Below are 21,138 nucleotides of genomic sequence, written 5' to 3' on the forward strand. Positions count from 1 at the left end.
TTTTCGACCCTGAAGACAGAGGCAACTTCAAATTTTATCAGACCACTCGTCATATTTCAGAACAGTAACTGCTGTGATAACCTTGAAACTCAATTTCGTGAACAGGGTTTAAGGAACTTATGAAAGTGGTAGTGAAATTCCCTGGCTTTTTTAATACCGTTGCTGAACAATAATGGGGTATTATCATCAAGAAGGAAGTTATTATCTGAAATGAAAATACGAAATTACAGATTCATTTCGGAATGAGATTATATTGATCGCTCTGACATTTTGCTGCTGTAAGTCCAGAATGTAATCCGTTGTATGTCTCATAATCATTGTTATACACAACATATGTAAATTTTGACTTGTTGTGACGTTGTTTTCAGTTTCTGTTTAATATCAAATTACGAACTATTACATGTAAATAACCTTGCAGACAAAGAATAAGTTAGCTCAGTCAACAACGGTTCTAATTCACGATAGAAGAAAAAGCTAAAATGAGATTTTGTGTTCTTGCGTTCTTTTTCCATAATAGTACGAAACTGTACGTAATTTAACACCAGGTCATTCTGACTTTTATCCGAAAGGTGCAAGATTCGAAACCCGGCCGGGACACCGACTACCATGACTGAGGTGTCCGTAGTGATCCTAATGCCTTCCAGCCAAATGCCGCATTAGTGCCTTAAATTATGCCACGACCGTATTTTCAACACATGCAATTAATCGACCGCCTCTGTGGTCTAGTGGTCAGAGTTCCTGGCTACAGATCCAAAGGTTCCGCGTTCGGTTCCCGGCGCTACCAGATATTCTGAAAAGTAGTGGGTCTGGAACGGGGTGCACTCAGCCTCGTGAGGATAATTGAGGAGCTATTTCAAGGAAATTGTGGTTCCAGTCCAGAAAACCGAGATTAACGACCGTGGGGATTCGTGGCGCTGACCACGCGACACCCTCTATCCGCTAAATTTGGCACTAACTTCGCCTACAAGCGGCGGTCGCTCTGTCGCTTGAATGAATGAATTTTTTTTCTCTCTCCTTTATTGACAATCAGACTGTACGATCTATAAGCCAATGAATGAATGAAATAAATGAATCCGCGTTAAGACTGAGTCGCTGAAAGAATTTCGTTTTTACTGTAGTCGTAAATGTAATTAATTGAGTCCACAGGGGGAGAAATGAGTCCGAGTCTTACATTACGACCGACGGTCCTTCGGCCAGTCTGTCTTGGAAAAAAGCACCCATCTTGGGCTGACGATCAGATTTGTATTACTTTCAAGCAGCTGCGGGTGTTTTGATATAGGGCGCCCACTCTGAAGAGAGGCCAGGTCTGTCATTTACAATTGCTGCTGGCCCTCGCCAGCGCAGTCATTCTCGGGTCCGAGTCCCTTCGGACTCTCGACCATATTTTACTGTCTCAGATTTGAGACTTCCCTTTTTGTGGACTCGCGGGGCTAAGGTGGAGGTATTCGACCTCAGCCTCCACACGGGATGTGTAGAATTGGTGGAAAATTGAGCTTTATAACTGTGAAGCACTTCCGCACGTGGTGAGCATCTTCTGGTGATGATCTCTGGAAAGGTCTATATGCAGTTAAATTGATCGCACCCCGCGGTGGTGTTTGCGTAATGCTCCAAAGAGGTATTTGTTACTATTTCACGATCATAAGGAACGTAATACTCAAGTTAGTCATTCTTCACAAGTTCGCATGTCCGCCATCTTGTTATTACTGATCGTGGGAATCTGAATGTTGCAGCGTTGAATTGACCTCCAATGGCATACTGTTCATATCGGATTTTGCGAAAATCAAGATTTAAAAAATACACACAGAGAACATGGGGCTTTCATTCATTCATCAGTAATCTGTCAGACGACAGGTCCACAGTCTCTTGCAAAACAATTCCTCCACTTGATGCGATCTAAAGCTTTCTCCTTCAAATGAGAATATCCTCTTCTGTCCCCAAGGTCATCCAGCATCTTCTTACGTCTTCTTCCTCGTCTTCTTGTCACTTCTATCCGCTCCTCTATCTTTCCTTCGATGACTTCTTTCAGAAGGTAGTTATTGCGTAAGATATGACCAATCCAATTAGACTTCCGTTTTCTTATTTCATGTAGGATATTCCTCTGCTCACTGACTCTAAATAACACTTCTTCATTTCTCACATAATCGGGGCTTTCATAAACACAAATTTTCTATTAAGGGAGTAAGAAGGATTCGTTATCAGGACCAGGACAACAGGAACTTTAATCACAAGCTAAGAGCTTCATTCACATTAACTGTTTATGTAGCGCTGTGCGGGGTACCCATCTGCCTCCCCTACGCCCCACCTCAGGCGTCGCATCATATTACGAATTAAGCCCTGGTAATAGGCGAGGCTAATCAGCGTAAAACGAGATTAATAATGTTGTGATGCAAATTACGATTATCCACAAAGCTGCAACGTTACGTTTAACGATGATTATGTAATCGTTCCCCCATAACCCTCGCATTCAGACGTTCTTGATTGGTGTATTCATGTTTTCATCTGCTTAATGCTGCTTTGGTTACAGTTGATATATTGAGAAGTACATGGGAAGGTGCAATTGTACGCTGGTTACGAAACAGTACTTAGGAAGGCGCCGACCACGGTGGCCTCGCGGTCTAAGGCATGCAACGTCTTACCGTAGAACTAAAATTTGACGTAATGTTGCTGTGAACAATGACCACGTGACGTGTTACGTGAATAAAATGGCAATATAGTGGCGAGAAAAATTCGTTTGTGAAATGAAAATTATAGGGCCCTGGACTGATTAAATACTAAGCTGTTCACAGTGACCTAATCAAACCGCCTAACCATATCAGACTAACATTTTACAACATTATGTTGAATGTATTTAGATTAGACGAAATTACTGTGAAATATCAACTCGAAATCTTGTGTAACAGAACCATTACGGATTGTATCTCCTATATTTGGCGGACAGGAAGTAGAGGCACAAATAAACTGCATGGCTTGTTCATGTACCTCGAGACCGTGCTTGATTTACATACGAGGTTAGTACTGCACGAGATTCTAGTTAAATTTGGAATACTAGCTTTACCTGGCATAATATATATCATTCTAGCAGATCTTAAAGATAATTAATTAGAGATAAACGCACTCTATTTATTTAGTCATGTATTTCATTTCGGAACATGGACTGAGGGGGTTTGAGAACAGGGTGTTCTGGAGAATATTTGGACCGAAGAGAGATAAAGTGACAGGAGGTTGGAGAAAACTGCTTAATGAGGAGCTTCATAACTTGTAATCTTCTCCAAGTGTAATTAGAATGATCAAGTCAAGGAGGTGATGGGCAAGGCATGTAGCACGAATGGGGGAGACGAGGAATGCGTATAGGATATTGGTGGGAAAGCCATAAGGAAAAAGACCACTGGGAAGACCAAGGAGTAGGTGGGTGGACAATATTAAAATGGATCTTATAGAGAGAGGATGGAATGCTATTGATTGGATTGATCTGGCTCAGGATATGGACCACTGGAGGGCTCTTGTGAACACGGTAATGAACCTTCGGGTTCCATAAAATGATGGGAAATTCTTGAGTAGCTGCACAATTGGCGGCTCCTCAAGAAGCGGTCAGCTCCATATGTAAGTAAGTATATATAGAAATTTATAATGAAATTCATTTAGGCCCGTCGGTTCGTACGGTTGAGCAACAGAAGTTTAATTCGCGATTCATTTTCTGCCCCTCAGAGGAACGTCTGCGTCTGCATGTTTACCCCTTGCCACCAGCTGAGGGGCGTTATCAGGAAAGACATTCAAACACAGTTATGCCCTCTGAATCCACCTTTAATTCAATTGTAAAAATGACAGCCTTTGTGGGATCCGTTGTCGTGGAGGATGTATATATTGGATACGAAATGCGAATGTGTACTTGTTGAAAGGAGGGAGGAGGCATTGCAATTAACATCCTTTGAATTCGTTAGCCTTCTCGTCTAATTATGAGCAAAAAGTCAGAGCTCTAACCTCGTTGAATTTATCGGCTCACTGAACTGTATGAAATAATTATTCAGTTAGACAAATTATTCTTAATTAGCTCATTGTACTACGTAAAAATTCTGAAGTTTCACTTTTTCTATTGTTGATCTCTCTCTAAAAGTCTGAAGAGTTGTTATTATTTAATTTAGTGCAATAGCGACTGCCTAAGTGTGAGACGGTGTAATTTTATATCACATATAATAATGTGTGACCACGTCTGTGGTCTGGCGGTCTGGTGGTCTGGTGGTCAGAGTTCCTGCCTACACATCCAGAGTTCCCTGGTTCGATTGCAAGCGCTACCAGATTTTCTGAGAAGTAGTGGGTCTGGAACGGGGTCCGCTCAGCCTCGTGTGGATAATTGAGGGGTTATTTCAAGGAAATAGCGGCTGCTTTGTAGAAAACCGAGATTAACGGCAGTGGTGATCCATCGCGTTGACCACGCGACTTCCTCTATCCGCAAAAGTTGGCAGTAACGTCGCCGACAAGCGGCGGTCGCTCGGTCGGTATAGTTCGCTTGCGGAGTACAGGCCACAGAGTTTGTTTTGTTTTATGTAATAATGTGTGATGGAACTCTTAAGGGAACTTCACCGGTCATTAAAAGGTAAAGTTATCTCTGCGCTTAATTAATTAAACACAATGTCATGAACACATAAGGGGCGTGGAGGTATAGCTCCACCATTCTTGACCTCAGCACTAGATGTAGATGAGTGGTCATCTTCACGCCCCGGCCGCTTTACCCCCGGGAAAGAGCCCCTCTTACCCATTGATTAGGAGATTGAATGGGACCCAGAATTTTGGCCCCGCTGGAATCGAACCTGAGTTCTCCAGCCCGTATCCAGTCGCTATATCGACTGAGCTATCCCGACACTTACGTTATCAATATATGTATTTAATTCCAGGGAATGCTTGCTGCTTTTCAATTCAGAATCCAACCGTTCCGTCTGGCATCTGTAAGAATACGAGGATTGAACTGTACAGAACTTTAGTAGCAACTGTGAGTATCGCAGTTATTTTGGGTTTGTAGTTGGGCCTGTTAGAAATGCGTACTCTGGAACGCTCAGACACACGTGGTCGAGACTGGCTTTTGCTAACAAGCCATGTGAGCAGGACCATCTCCTTCCTTACCCCTGATGACGGAAACTCAAGACAGGGGGCAGTGTTCAGAATAATGGTCGTGTTTGTGGTCAACAGCATCGCCAGAATTCTTTGTAATTTCGTTATTATTATAAGTGGTTCGTGTCGGTCTAATAAGGAAAGCCGCCGTTTGAGGAACGGCCTGCGAGACAATATGGACTTAACCATTTAAATACTCTGCAGTCCTGTAAATTACTGCTGGTCCTCCCCCTCTACTGAGGAGTGACTCTCCTGGCTGTCACTCTCTCTCACTCGCTCAGCTGTCACTCAGTCTGTCTGAACTTAATCTAAACAATACAGAAAATTTCGATTCCTACCTCACAGGAAACATTACGTCTCCGCTACAAAGCCCAACCGGTTAATGCTGTTTGGGGAAACAGTCGCTTTTTATTGTGAGAACCATACGGAACACACAGACACACTCTGTGAGCAGAAGGCAGAGTTTTAGTCTGTTCAGTCCCTACCTCACAGGAAACATTACGTCTCCGCTACAAAGCCCAACCGGTTAATGCTGTTTGGGGAAACAGTCGCTTTTTATTGTGAGAACCATACGGAACACACAGACACACTCTGTGAGCAGAAGGCAGAGTTTTAGTCTGTTAAAAGAGATGGTACATAAGTAACCACTGGGCTTTAAAGCTTATGCACGGGGAAGTAAGGGAAGTTACAAAATGAGGATCTCGTCACCAAACATTATTTTGTTAAAATCAAGGAGAAAGAGAAAGACAGGGAAATGCGGGACTCTATCAGAGCTGTCTGTGATGCTTCTGGCTGAGAAATACGGATTTACTTAGCAGAAAATGAAGCAATCATGGAAGAATAGTTTTGTCAATAAAGGAACACAGCCGCTTGTCACTGTAGCAGAGTTTTTAATATCCATGTGTAAGTTAGCTGACAGGACATTACTTCAGTTCCATTTATTTTAGGGAAAAGCTCGTTATTTCGGAAGAAGATAATTTCAGGATTGACAGGGAGTGGAAGGATCTTCCTTCTACCTCCAGTTCACGACATCCTTACTTTGAGGTTTGAAGGGCAGGTTTCATTTCGTTTGCCGATGTCCTCACTGTTGAATTGAAAGCGCCCTCTTCGCTCGAACTCAAACAATTTGCCGGAGAGGATTCTCACTGTTTCGTAAACCATTCCATTGACTTGAAATTAAATATTCACCAAGTCTCAAAGCTTGAAATCCTTTATTTTAAATCTGTGGGCTACATATTATCTAAGGGAACGCGGTAGCGTTGTTGGTTGAGGCACTATGCTACAAGCCGGAAGGTCGCGGGTTCAATTCCCGATGATGTCACTGAATTCTTTTCAATTGATCTAATCCTTCCAGCCGCACTATGGCCCTGGGGTCGACTCAGCCTGTAACAGAAATCTTCCTGGGGGTAAATAGCGGCCGGAGCATAAGTCTGACGTCACCGCCATCTCTGAACCGAATGTCTAGAAAATGCGGGAAGCCTCGACGTCTCACAGCCCTATGGGCCTTTACGGCCCGTTACAAGTGTAGCTTTACTTTTCTTAACGTTCCTATCTACAGACTGTCTATTAGAACTGCAACCTGAGGAGCGCCATCTATTACAACATGGTATCCGCGCAGGAAAGTACAGTCTGTACATAAATTTAAGCGAACTATGTTGAATAGTTTTAGAGTAAAAAGAAGCAGAAGAACGGACAGAACATCTTAAATATATATTAATTTTCTGCCATTTTTTTATCGTAACGTATAATGTGTTTAACGTCAAATGAGCGAATATTTCAGGCATATCAAAGTAAATTATAAAGATAATATCAGTATATAACAAGAGTAAATAGTGGAAGAGATACCAGTGTTTGCACGGAGACACTGTTCCTTGGTTTTTGCACGTGTATTTATGTAAGGTGGAAAAAAAAATGTTTTTATCTCTTTTTATGTTCGTTAATTCTCTATAACGTATCTCTTTGTGTGCTCAAAGAATCCTTTTTCTCTCTTCCTCTTCAGGAAAAGGTCGCGCGTGTTTGATACTCTGCAAATAAAGGCAGTTTTAATTATCTTCACCGCAGTAAAAAGTTGGGTCTCCGAGGCCTGTTTGTAGCTGTTACAAATGAGAAATTGCTGTCGACCTCAACGAAAATAAAACGTTGCTATATGATTTGGCTAACCAAGTTCCTAGTTTTAGAGTGTTTTTTTTTTTGTTAACCCGAGTTTCAGGATCTGACCGTATTTGGGGTTACTGTTAAAATTTGTTATGTCCCTCTTCGAGTGAAATTAAAACTCCCACACTCTGCATTCCTTCCCGAGGGGATAGTTTCACTGTAGTAGGGGCAATGCACGCCACGGAATCGTGCGCTGTTTTCTTTAGTTCCTTGTTTGTAAAATTGCAGTGCTTAAAAAATAAGGTTCTCCGCACCACTGAAAAATTTAAGGTGTACATCGGTTCGAAATCTGCACACGGTTTTCAGCATTCCACGTATATACGGCTATAAGACAAAACCTTGCAGTCAAAAAGCAGAAACCATACAAAATTATGAGAATGAACATGTTCGCATTATAGGACAAGACGAAGCCAGACGTAGAAAATATAAAAGGCTTATACTTGGCATTGGTCAAACTTACGACCGTTCAAGAGACTAAGCTGCCGTTGTAGCGTAAGATACGTAAGATAGGCAAGATCTGCTCTGTAAAGCCTGGACTGACAAAGGAATTGTATATTGTGTGAATTGTGTGAAAGGAAGAATTTTCAATAACATACTGTATGTACACTTGACGAAAGGCGAAGCATATGCATAAGAGACAAACCCATCTTCTCGTCAGAGAGGATGTTACATAAGGGCAATTACTACAAGGGTTCAGTTGAAAGAAATCTCTGGTTGTGAGTCTCAAGGGGCTTGGCGCCAAGACGAACTGATTGGTGCAGATGTGCCAGTCTTGAAGTGACTTCGACTTTGACTTGAGATGCAGTCAGTGGTTATCAGTCGAGAATGTGAGTCTGCAGACGAGACCTGAGTCGGAATTGAGTGCTGGCCTGCGACAGCGAGTGGTAACCAGACAGTCCGTAGCCGATAAGGACGTGAACACGGAAGCTGACGAGTCCACAGTGTTAGGATCGTTACCAAGTAACGACTGGTGAAGACACAGCAGTCTCAAAAGATGTAGTGCGGGCTGAAGTTACTTGCAAAATATGTTAATTAGTGAAACGGTTGTAATTAATTGTAGTTGCGGTTTGTAGGAATCCAATAAATCCAATTATCAATCCAAACCCCATGTCTAGTGACTAAACACGTGACAGTATGATCAATTGTGTGATGATCGCTTTTTCAGAGCCCCATAACTTTTCATCATCAGTTTCCATGTTCTAAACTCATTCGACAATATTTAAGCCAAGATGTAATTTATGCAGTAGAAGCAGAAATGTGGTTTCATATCTTGCGCTCTTCGTCGAGTATAATTAGAATTATCAAGTCAAGGATGATGAGATGGGCAGGGCAAGTAGCACGAATGGAGAGAATGGGAATGCCTATAGGATTTTGATGGGAAAGCCAGGAGGAAAGAGACCACTAGAAACGCCGATACATGAATGGGTAGATAATATTAAAATTTATTTGCGAAGCCTGAAGTGCTACGGACTGGATTGATCTGACTTACCATAGGAACCAGTGGAGGGTTGTAGTGAATACGGTAATGAACTTTCGGGTTCCATAAAGCGTTGGGGAATTCTTGAGTAGCTGCACAACTGATAGCTTCTCAAGAAGGGCTTATCCACGGAGTTAGTTAGTCAGTATTGTAAGATAGAGCCTGATGGTCATTGCCCTAATCCCAGCTGAGTTAGGGCAAAGAGGTTTTGGCGGGGTGCAGGAGTTCATTACCTTTTCATCAGAGCTGTCTGCTTCGACTCAGCGGAGCCGCAATGTTTTCATATCTCGTGCTAGCCGCTCAATCAGTCACCATTCATTAACAGTGCCAACTCATTTTTCACGTAGATTTTGCATGATGAAACCCCAGCCTTCATTCAAAGCTTAACAGAGATATCTCCGTGGTTTAAACCACTTGCCACGTTCATATTTCTGCTCGTAATTTCGTGTGAACAAGCGAGGCAATATCCCTGATTATATACATTCGGGTTAGACCTATGTTTTAGTTTAAGCTAACAGTTATGAAAAGTTCATTAAGTCCTTGTAATTAAAATATGATCTGGTACAAATCCATATACACAGCCACAAAGGTATGGAAGTTTAAACATGGACAATTATTTTTTTTTAGTTCGCTTAGTGGTGGGTGGAGTCCAATTGGGTCCACTCGGCACGGCGGCCACCGATTGGCCTATTGTAGCCTGCCCCGGGTGATTATGATGATGAAGAGTTTGGTGGAATGAAGATTGGCAGGGGAAACCGAAGTACTCGGAGAAAACCCGCCCCAGCGCCACTTCGTCCACCACAAATCCCACTTGATCAGATCCGGGAGCGAACCCGGGCCGCCGCGGTGGGAAGCCAACGATTAACCGCTTGAGCTATGGCACGGTCTTTCCCACTACGTTACAGTGTCCGTGCAGCCTAAGGCATGAACTGTCTTCGCTCGCTCGGACACTGAGATCATGGGTTCGAATCCCACTCAGGGCATCGATGATTGGTGTGTGTATGTGTATGTGCACGTTTATTCTGTATTAGTGTTGTTCCATGTTTAGGTAGAGGCCTTGCGACGAGCTGGTCACTCGGCCAAGGAGTCCTACCGTCTGTGAAAAATGATTACGGAACTGAATAAGAGGCCTGGGCCCTGAATGGAGTGGAAAGGCCATTGAAAAAAATAGGAGATTGCGGAGACAGTTGCATCATAAGGATTTTCATAATTTTTATGTCATCGGATATTATTAAAGTCAATAAAAACAGGAAAAATGAAATGAGGAGGGCGCGTAGCATGCATGGGATACACGGGAAAAGCATACGTTATTCTGACTGGAGAACTGGAAAGGAAGAAACTGCTTTGCACACCAAGGGACAGATGGTAGGATAATACTAAAATGGATCTTAAGGAAGTAGTGTAGCAGGTTCTGGATTGGATTCATCTGGGCCATGATAAGGATCAATTACGGCCCGTTGTGAACACGGTAATTATCTTTCAGGTTTTATAATAGCAGGAAAATGTATTTACAGGCTCAGCGACTATTATCTTATCAAAAAGAAATCCGTTGCAAGAAGTTGGCAGCGCCGAAGGAGCTACCTGTACTTTACGTACAACTTGTTTAGGTTTAAATATTTTAAGTGTATTCCATTAAATTTCTTGAGAACTTTTATGTCAATTAATGTGCATAGTGATGCTTCCCAGGAACTCTGCGTGGTTTTCCATTTTAATTGATGCAGTGGTCCTCGTTAAGTAATTTAATGAAATTCCGTTCCGCTGGAGCGGATCTGGTATGGGTGAACAGGTGACTGTGTGGAGGGAGACGCATCGGCTAACACAGATCGCCGGAACAAAGAATTCTGCACTACGCACTTAGACAGTGCAGAGCACTTGTCAAATGTATTGAAGACAATAGCCTCCGGCGAGGTGCATTACAGAATTCCGAAGGATTCATTTATTTAATTCTTTATTTAACGGCGCTTTTGTCAGCTTCGCAAGTTTAGTAGTGACGAAACAAAGGTATAATTCTACCTGGTATAATTAAAAGTAAAGCTATCCCTGTAACAGGCCTTGGAGTCCAATATGGTTGTGAGACGTCGAGGCTCCCATATTTTCTAGGCGGTAAGATTGTCAGCCTTACTCGCCGGCCTCCCTTTATCCCCCAGGAAGATTTCTGGTACTCATTTCTGTTAGAGGGTGAGTGGACCCCAGAGCCATAGTGCAGTTGGAAGGATTAGGTAAATTGAAAAAATCCATTGACCTCATCGGGATTCGATCTCGCGACGTTCCGGCTTGTAGCATAGTGCTTCAACCAACTACGCTACCGCGTGCTCCCAGTTGATATAATTAAAAAAGGTAAAAGCTATTCCTGTAACGTGCCGTGAAGGCCCATAAGGTTATGAGACATCGAGGTTCCCACATTTTCTAGACAGTCCGCTCACAGATGGGGGTGAGTTTGTCAGCAGTAGGCCAGTGACTCAGCGGACGGACATTGGCATGGAGTTTACTGGTGCAAGTTCTAAGTAGATTTTTTTTAATGATCTTTGTCTTCTGTGATATGACGCCATGTCGAGTTGTATAGGCGCCCAAGTTCTGTTTACGGATAGGAGGAATGATTTGTCTTTGCTGTCCTACCTCCTACCCCCTACCCCACGCGGCACAACTTCGTGCAGCGGCTATTCCTCACCACTCAGAACCTAATGATAAGCAATATTTTCAAGTATAGCCTATATTGGCCCCTGTCAATCCATGCCCTGTACAGCATAGTTTGCTTATCTTACACGTGCGGGGAAAAGTTGTACATGACGTAGGGAAGGGAGTGGAACCAAAGGAAGATAGTGCCACTAGAAACCCTATAAACTATCAGGTGCAATAGAAACCGGGATATCTGAGTCGGTATAGCGACTGGCTATAGGCTGGACTACCAATGGGTCGGAATTTGACTCCCGGTAGAATCAAGAATTTTCTCTTCTCCACAGCGTCCAGACCGACTCTGAGGTCCACCCAGCCTCCTATCCAATGAAGTAAAGCGGCCGGGTCGTGAAGCTGACCACTCACCTCCAATTAGTTCTGAGGTAAAAAAAATGTGGATTTATACATCCACTCCCCCATACACCTTTGTGACGTAGTGCTTAATTAGTTAAACAAATGGACAGTTGTACCTTTTTTACCTTACGTTTTTACAGTAGAAACAAATTATGTTTTTGCTACCTCGATACTATCGAATTATTCGGCTGTGAATCGAATTTCACAGAGTGGCAGCTTGGCGAGTCTAGAAGTTGCCTACACGTGGTTTCTGTTGAAAATCGACGGACCGAAAAGACAAAGACGTGCATTAAAAGGAAAGCGTGTCCCTTTAAAGCTTTTTAAAAAGAATTTGAATAACGAGGCAATTCTCTGAGACATAAATGGGCCTCTTGCTTCACTGAAAAATCGATTTTCTAAGTCAGAAGTGTACTTCACTGCCCCAGTTAGCTACTTGTTGCTACCTCAGTGCGACAGAAGTGACAGTTTTATGGCATCCCATTGTTCTGTTTCGTGGCCCACATGTGGGAAGAAAAAGATTCTTCTTAAAGTGATTTAAAGAACTTGAGAGTCCTCATTAAGAACTTCGAGCAATTGGAGCACTGAATTAAAGGGGCCTGTGTCCTAACGAAAGGATATGAAACACTGCTGCCAGGAGTGGTTGTTTCTGGATGATGGATCTTCGTTTATTGATGTCTCTTTTTTTTACTTACACGGATTTGGGTGCCGTTAAGTCACAGCTGATCCCTTGAGCCCTACTGATTATTATAAAGTCGAAACGTTTGAACTGCTGCAGTTTATTGAAATTGCAGGGTTCCTAATGTGTCAGCTGTTGGGGATTCCCATTGCATTGTGACTGGTGGCGGGCATACAACAGTTGCACCTCCCCATTTTTGTAAACATACTTTTTTTTCTTTTTTTAAATAAAAGAAGACTTATGAGATCGCCTTGCTGTCTGCCTGTCTGTGTACCGATCTTTGTCATCTATCTGTATATTCCTCCTAATTTTTAAGGTTTTTGAAGTTTATGATATCACCTTGCTGTCTGTGTCCTACCCTAATTCTTGGTTTTCTGTGCGGTCCGTATCGTATGAAAGTAAATTAGGTAATTAGTTTTTCCCAGAACTTCTTTTGTTTTCACCTTGTAGTTCTTCTGTCTCTGTGTATGTGTGTTCCCCCATTTTAGGTTTATGAGATCGACTTGCCGTCTGTGTATTTTGTGTCATCCCTCCATCATTGCTAGGCTATTCTAGCGGAATAGAATCCGCTTTCTACCGGCTTGTAGCATAGTGCCCCAAACATTTCGTAATACAAAATTTACACAAATTTTTAAATTAATTCTGATACGCCGAGTCCCAATATGGACAGCAAATATTCCGTCATGTTGCCGGTTTTGTATCGTTTGCATTTCTTTGTATATTCTCTAGTAATTTTGTCGGTTGCAATTCGAGAGAATATTATTGTGTATTTGGAAAATTCTCAGAGTCCCGTTCTCATTTAAATAATATTTTTATTTCAGATTCTATAGTAAGTGTCATGTACGTATTTTCTCAAGAGATTGCACGTCACAGCTTTCTATGGTCACTGTACCCGATTGCATGCATGTTATAGAAATAAGTGGACATTCTTTCATGACAGTTCAATGGGCGATACATTAAATAAGTTATAACCGGACATGGCATTCTCTCATTCTGATTGTATCCACAGAAGAGAATCGAAATTGCGTCACACCACACAAAACGTTACGTTCATCCACTCAGTGCAGTGTTTCTCAACCTCCGGGCCCCGGCATGAATTATACCCGGCCCTATGTCTTATAAAGAAAGAATTTATTGGACCGCGGTCTCACAAAGTTTGAGAACCACTGACTAAGTGCATAGTTTAGGACATCCTTGTAATGAAAATGACGGTATTTTATTTTTATATATGAAGAACGCCGGTCACCGTAGCTGAGCGATCTAAGGCATTTACTGTCTTCGCTCGCTCGGAAGCCGGGGTCATTGGTTCGAATTCCACACAAAGCATGGATGTTTGATATGTGTTTATTCTGTGTCTGTGTTATCCTGTCTTTAGTTGGAGACCTTTCGACGGGCTGATCACTTGTCCAAGGAGCCTTACCGTTTGTAAAATGAGGAAAATAAAAAAATAACCTCGACTCCATAAAGGTATAAAAGGAACGGATTAAGTAAGTAGATGAAGTATCTGAAGAACCGGTACGTAACACCGGGCATTGGCCTAGTATACCGAATGATTACGTTGATTGTAACGTCGTTGGGGGGTGTTCGAAAAGAGCGTTTCATCGCAGTGGGCGTATTAGTTCTGCTGTGTGTAATTTGCTTGAAGTTACTTGCCATGTGTGTGTACTTAATTGAATGGAAAACTCACACCTAACGTTCTGTCAACTGTAAGACATTGCCCTATGGTCGGGATCTGTTGGCGACCGCACGCAAAGTTGGTAACGTGTCTGCAGCACCAACAAGGCTTCTTGTGCAGTATTCCTGGGCGTCTAGGCACAGTTAGCATGGCCGAGGCCGCTTCATAGCTCAAGCGGTTAGTCGCTGGCTTCCCACCGCGGCGGCCCGGGTTCGATCCCGGGTCTGGTCAAGTGGGATTTGTGGTGGACAAAGTGGCGCTGGGGCAGGTTTTCTGCGAGTACTTCGTTTTCCCCTGCCAATCTTCATTCCACCAATTGCTACACAATCACCCTCACCTATCATCTGGGGCTGGTACAATAGGCCAGAAGTGGCCACAGTACAAGGGACTTAGTCCCACCTCACTAGCAATAAAAATAGTATGACCAACGTATCTGAGTGGTTGGTAGACCTGACGCAGTAAATGGATGCGAGTGATCGCGCATGAGAGAGGGATGCGAGGCCACTGTGTTCCTGGAGGATATAAATAAGGGGAGCTGGCCCTCCAGGTTGGGGGAGTCTCGATTCTGAGAGAGTAACATGAGATCCTGAGTTCGGCGGGGCTCTAACACTAAAATGACTGCGCATGCTATGGCCAGCAGCAATTTAAAATGACAGATCCATCCTCTCGGCAGAGAGGGCGCCCGTATCAACAAACTAGCAACGGTTTGACAAATGAAAATCTCGTTTTGGGCCCCAAATGGGTTCTTAACACCCAGACAAACTGGCCGACTGAACGTCGGTCGTAACATAATTTTGAGTTTCTTTTGAAGTTAGTCGGAATTCAAAGTCGGCGGTTATCAGCCTTGAGTTTCATTGTTAGCAGCCGCTAACTAGCAACGACTTTATGTCTGCTGTGGTTGTAGTGATTTACAGTGTGTGCGAAAGAGTGAAATTGTTATAAGAGTTATGCTCGTTCAGTAAATCCAGTTATCAGCACGTGACACATGACATTTCATTCTCAAAACAAAAATTATTTTCTGAAACAAAATGAACAAATTGGCCTTCATAATTTAGGCGCTGTGCTTTTATTTCCTACGAGATAGGAACTAGATTATTGTATATTTGTTAGGTTTCCGGGCTCTGTAAGTTAACAGAGCATTCACAGGCTTTCATGAAATGTGGTAATGCATGTACTCCTAGAAAATTCCAAAAGGAATATATGCTTGGCTGAATACTGCTAGACTCTCGAGGAAGCGGTGGTTTCTTTCAACTTTTTCTTTTGAGCTGTTTGTGGGGGATTGATGCAGACATGCATGATATTACACTGTATAACTCTTGATCTGTTACACGCTGTTCTATATATGTAAGCAGTGTTGACTTAGCGATAAGACAACATTGCGACAAGTTTGCCGATGAGCACTTCGTAAGAGGTTCTGGGTGCTTGCCGTACACGTGTCTTTTAACGAGAACACTTGTGAACCTTTCATATGCTGCCTCTTAATTCTCTGTATTTCTATTTATACGTGTATCATTCTCCTTGTTCGGGGCACGCGGTAGCATAGTTAGTTGAGGCACTATGCTAAAAGCCGGAAGGACGCGGGTTCGATTCCCGCTGAGCTCATTGGATTTTTCAATTGACCTAATCCTTCCAGCCGCACTATTTCCCTGGGGTCGACTCAGCCTCTTACAGAAATGAGTACCAGGAATGTTCCTGGAGGTAAAGGGCGGCCGGCGCATAAGGCTGACCTCACCTCCATCTGTGAGCCGATCTTGCAGAAAATATGGGAGCCTCGACGTTTCACTATCCTATGGACTTCCACAGCCTGCTGCGGGGATAGTTCAGTGTTCCTACTGACCCAGGCGAGGTACAAGTCCCCACTTCCCTTCCCTTATCGAGATTTTTTTTTTCGAAAGAAGATTCTATATAAAAAATTCATGGCCTATAGTCCGCAAGCGAACTATACCGGCCGAGCGACCGTCGCTTGTCGGTGAAATTAGTGCCAACTTCTGCTGATAGAGGTCGCGCGGTCAGCGCAACGAATCCCCACTGATGTTAATCTCGGTTTTCTAGACCGGAACCCCCATTTCCTTGAAATAGCTCCTCAGTTATCCTCACGAGGCTGAGTGGATCCCGTTNTTGACTATCCTTTGGGCTTCCACAGCCTGCTGCGGGGATAGTTCAGTGTTCCTACTGACCCAGGCGAGGTACAAGTCCCCACTTCCCTTCCCTTATCGAGATTTTTTTTTTCGAAAGAAGATTCTATATAAAAAATTCATGGCCTATAGTCCGCAAGCGAACTATACCGGCCGAGCGACCGTCGCTTGTCGGTGAAATTAGTGCCAACTTCTGCTGATAGAGGTCGCGCGGTCAGCGCAACGAATCCCTACTGATGTTAATCTCGGTTTTCTAGACCGGAACCCCCATTTCCTTGAAATAGCTCCTCAGTTATCCTCACGAGGCTGAGTGGATCCCGTTCCAGACCCACTACTTTTCAGAAAATCTGATAGCGCCGGGAATCGAACCCGGGACCTCTGGATCTATAGCCAGGAACTCTGACCACTAGACCACAGAGGCGGTCCACAGTTATATAATTGTATGTGAAGAAAATAAGGGATGGACAGAGGATTGACGGAGGGGACTTGTTTATTTTAATTGAAGGGAAACCTGTACTATAATGGCAGAAGGGAAATGAGAACGAATAAAGAATTGATGATGTAAGGAGGAAAGTAAAGAAAAAAAGAAATAGTTATTTTTTTGTTTTTAATAGCAGTTAAAGACTTCAGATATGAAACAGACTCCCTGTGACAGTAGATGTGGTTGGCCGAGCCTTAAAGCTGAAATGGAACAGGCTTCACGGAGTTAGACTCAGAAGTTCTGGAACAGGGCGTCTGTTTGCCGGAGGCAGGTTCTGTGTGTACTACGTCCAGTAACAATAATAGAAAATGGACCAACCGTTGCCACAGAACCAGTCATTCGAATTTTAGAAACAAATCATTTTCAATGAGCCGTGCAGTGCAATGTATAAACAGAGCCACGTGTAACACCGATCGACCCCGAACAGGTGTCGGCCACGCGGTTGCGTGTGTCCCCACAGAAACACTGCACTTCAAAGCGTCTGCTCACGCCTAACGCTCGTCGCGTATCGGCCGATTGGTTTTGCAGTCCGCGTTGGACATCAAGGCCTCCCTCCCTTTGTTGCTTACTGACTCTGTCCTCTTGTTCTCACTTTCGTGTTTGTTGTTTTGCTCGTTCATAAGTTACTGTATGAAGCTGTTTATATAAACTGATAGATCAGTTGTAGGGCTTGAGGTTCTCACACCGGTGGTTAAGATGAGTTTGTAACGTCTTATATAACTGGCGTTTCGGAGGAACATGTTGTTTTCCTCTTGATGGTCGAAGAATAAATCAAACAAGAAACCGGCTCACTTTGCTAAGTGATTTTCTACAAATATTCTTTCAGTTTATACAGCCATAAAAGTAACATACGAACCAGCAAAGCACACACACAAGAGAGGCAATCAGAAACGTTCGTTGACTGTCAACGGACTACACGGCGTTATATCACAGAATATAGAACTTTTGACGGATTATTTATTATATAATACTGAATGGAAAGAGTGGATGATTGCTTACAGAAAGATTTGGAACAGATCGTAACATGTTTTAATTTACTCTGCCTCAGGATTTGACGGAGTCAGGATAACCAGTGTTCGTGCGAATCTGCAACAGGCATGTCCGTAGCTTAAGTCATACGCGTTATTGGTCCCGCGAACCTACTGTGTTCTCTTCCTGATCTGGTATTTGTTTCGTCTGATTCTAACCAGCTCTGTACCTTTTTTTCCCTTGGCACTACAACCCCAGTGGGCCTAGGCCTACCTCCATGAACTTCTCCGTTCACTTTCGGTTTTTCTCGATCTTACACATTCGGTAGGACTCCTTGGGCGGGTGATCAGCTCGTCGCAAGGCCTCCACCTGTACACAAACACAGAAAAACGCACACACACAAACTAAACATTCATGGAGTGGGATTCGAACCCACGATCCCGGTTTCGAAGCGAGCGAAGACAGTACTTGCCTTAGACCGCTCGGCTACCGTGACCGGCTCTCTGTCCCTTTAGATAATATTTATCATATTCCTGTCAGCACAACACTATTTCCACCTATAAAGTTGGCTGTCTAGGGCGACATGTTTCGACACGTGTGTGATGTTTTCAGGTTCGAATAGCAGCTCTGTCCCCTACTTAGACGGCGCAGAAACTCCCAAGTCAGATCTATACAGTGCAATAGGACACTGAAATATAACAGTCTGTCCCCCTTTTTTATTGCTAGTGGGGTGGGACTAAGTCCCTTATACTGCGGCCACTTCTGGCCTATTGTACCAGCCCTAGATGATAGGTGAGGGTGATTGTGGAGCAACTGATGGAATGAAGATTGGCAGGGGAAACCGAAGTACTCGGAGAAAACCTGCCCCAACGCCACTTTTTCCACCATAAATCCCACTTGACCAGACCCAGGATCGAACCCGGGCCACCGCAGTGTAAAGCCAGCGACTAACCGCTTGAGCTATGGCGCGGCCATTGTGTTCCTTACTTTTGAACTGTCTGTCCCCTTTTGTTTGTGCTATTTGCTTCAGTATCCGCTTACCTGTCAGTGTCAGTCTGTGTAAGTACTGAGGTTCGTGTACCTGGCTATATCAGTTGTGTTTGCGTCCCTTCTCCATGCATAACCCTTGTTTATTACAGGACTGGGCTCCTTGTAGTGCAGTATAAGCCTAGGAGTTTATACATCCATTCCATCATCTGCGTTGTCTACTGACGCCGATCTCTTTTGATTCTCCTTTGATGTTATCTGCTGAGTCAAAATGGCGCTATCCCAACTACATCTGTTTCTCCCTTTGGATAGGGATGCTGCTTATGTGGGATGTATCGATAAGGTGAAATTATTTAGAATGGGCGCCACTGTAGTTTGCGCCTACAGAATTAACTAACGGAGATGGGTAAGTGTGTAGGTACAAAAAACTAGCCGGATCAGTTTGCATGACACTCAGGGGTAAAGAAACAGTAAATTTCTCCTTGTGCTTAATTAATTAGGCAATACCCCGTGAAGACGTATGTGGCAGTTGATCTCTGCACTGGTTTGAGGTTAGTGGTCAGCGTCACGCCCCTTCCGATTTACCCCCGGTACCCATTGACTATGAGGCTGGGTGGGTCTCAGACCCGGTCTGGACGACGTGGAGAATAGAAAATTCTTGACCCTACCGGAACTCAAACTCTGAACCCTCAGCCGTCTAGCCCGTAACTAGTCGCTCTACCGACTGGTAACGATGCCGAAATTCACCAAGAAACAAAAGCTGATTCACCTTGATATAAATTCACTTATGTTCCCGGCGCTACCAGATTTTTTTGAGAAGTAGTGGGTCTGGAACGTGGTCCACTCAGCCACATGAGGATAATTGAGGAGCTATTTCAAGGAAATGTCGGCTCCGGTTTAGAAAACCGAAATTAACAGCCATGGGGATCCGTTTCGCTGACCACGTGACACCCTCTATCAGCTAAAGTTGACACTAATCTTCGCCTACAAGCGGCGGTCACTCGGTCGGTATAGTTCGCTTGCGGAATAAAACCACGGAGTTTGTTGTTGTTTTGTTCTGCGTTTGTATTACGGTCTCGTACACTACTGTTTAATTAATTATAGGTAAATTAATTATAATTGCAGTTGCTTATTTAAATTAAAAATTGTTTTACTGAATTAGTATTGGTGAACCAGGTTTCTGAGCGTGCAGAGATCACTTCCATGAGAAGCTTCGAGATGTTTTGCGCATGCGCACGTCGGGAATTCCAAAATTCGAATTCTCCCCGGTGCGGTTGATACATGGCATTCCGTCTTACTTCGGGCAGTCTGGGTGAGGAAACCGTCATAATGGCGCTTGCGTCGTTCTCTTTCGCAGACAAATATGACGAGTTTTTGACCTGGATTTTTCACCGACTTCTGTAGGCACGTATGGTTTTGTGTACCCGAAATAAAATTAATGACTGCTCGTACATGTTATAACTCCAGAGTTCTTGCCGCTGCCAGAACCCAGAAATTTCCGCACGAACACCGAATTAACTGTCTAAGACAGTGGAATACGATATTCTAGATTTACGATGAAGTTGAATTAATATCGAAATATAAAATTTGGAATTTAAAATGTCTTTAATCAGTTATAAATGAAGTTAAAGATCATTTTATCAATTAGTCGATTGAAAATTGTGAGGATTGATCAGCGACAATACGTAATTATTATTAAGAAATAAGAGATTAGTTCTTTTAACACACCTTTCCCAGTTGACTAGACTCTCAAGGCAAATATGTCAGTTATATATAGTCTTTGCTGTCACGGTAGCCGAGCGGTCTAAGGCATGACCTGTCTTCGCTCGCTCGGAAACATCCCACACAAGGCATGGATGTCTGGCATGTCTATGTGTTAATTCTGTGCATGTGTTGTCCTGTGTTTAGGTAGAGGCCTTGCGACGAGCTGATCAGTCGTCCTAGGATTCCTACTATTTGTAAAAATGATTATAAAACTGAAAATCAGAAGCCAGGGCGCAAGGGGGTTATAGAGCCAGTGAAAGAAGAAAAATGCATATTGCCCAGTATAGCAGTTTCTGATTTCACTAGCCGGGATTCGAATCCTTGTGTCAAATTCTCCACTGCTTACCGTTCACTCCACAAATTCTAGAACCCCCCTGCCCGGTGGGGTACTTTGGGGAATTTTACAGCATAAGAATCCGGAAAGTGATTTCTTGCATTTAGTCTGAAAAGTAAAAGATCTATTAAGTTTTGTGTCCTGTTTATTACTGATGCTCCTAACATGTTATCTCTCTCCTCTTTAAGCTCTCTTTTTAATTATGTTTTGTTGTATTCCTCTATGTTAGAATGGCGTGACTTCTTTCCGCAGTCGTATGCATTCTGCGTGGAGTTTTCCTCCATTTTGATAAACATTTTTTCAATACCAATATCAGGCTCTTGTTTCTCAGAATTTTTTATTTTCCATTTATTTCT

General features: G+C 43.3%; 1 protein-coding gene across 6 annotated transcripts in view; it reads left to right on the top strand.

The window, feature by feature from the left end:
• LOC111869778 (protein O-linked-mannose beta-1,2-N-acetylglucosaminyltransferase 1) overlaps positions 1-21,138 on the top strand; it is a 420,171-nt gene that overhangs the window by 296,865 nt on the left and 102,168 nt on the right. Inside the window, exon 1 of one of the 6 annotated variants that reach the window (XM_023861537.2) lies at positions 11,773-11,790. The exons of the other annotated variants lie outside the window; for them this stretch is intronic. The gene's annotated coding sequence lies outside the window, so the exon portion shown is untranslated. Of the gene's footprint in view, positions 1-11,772; positions 11,791-21,138 lie in introns of those variants that run through there. 6 annotated transcript variants of the gene reach the window in all.

This window comes from Cryptotermes secundus, unplaced genomic scaffold (genome assembly GCF_002891405.2).
Source record: "Cryptotermes secundus unplaced genomic scaffold, Csec_1.0 scaffold93, whole genome shotgun sequence".
In the NCBI taxonomy this organism is placed as follows: domain Eukaryota; kingdom Metazoa; phylum Arthropoda; class Insecta; order Blattodea; family Kalotermitidae; genus Cryptotermes; species Cryptotermes secundus.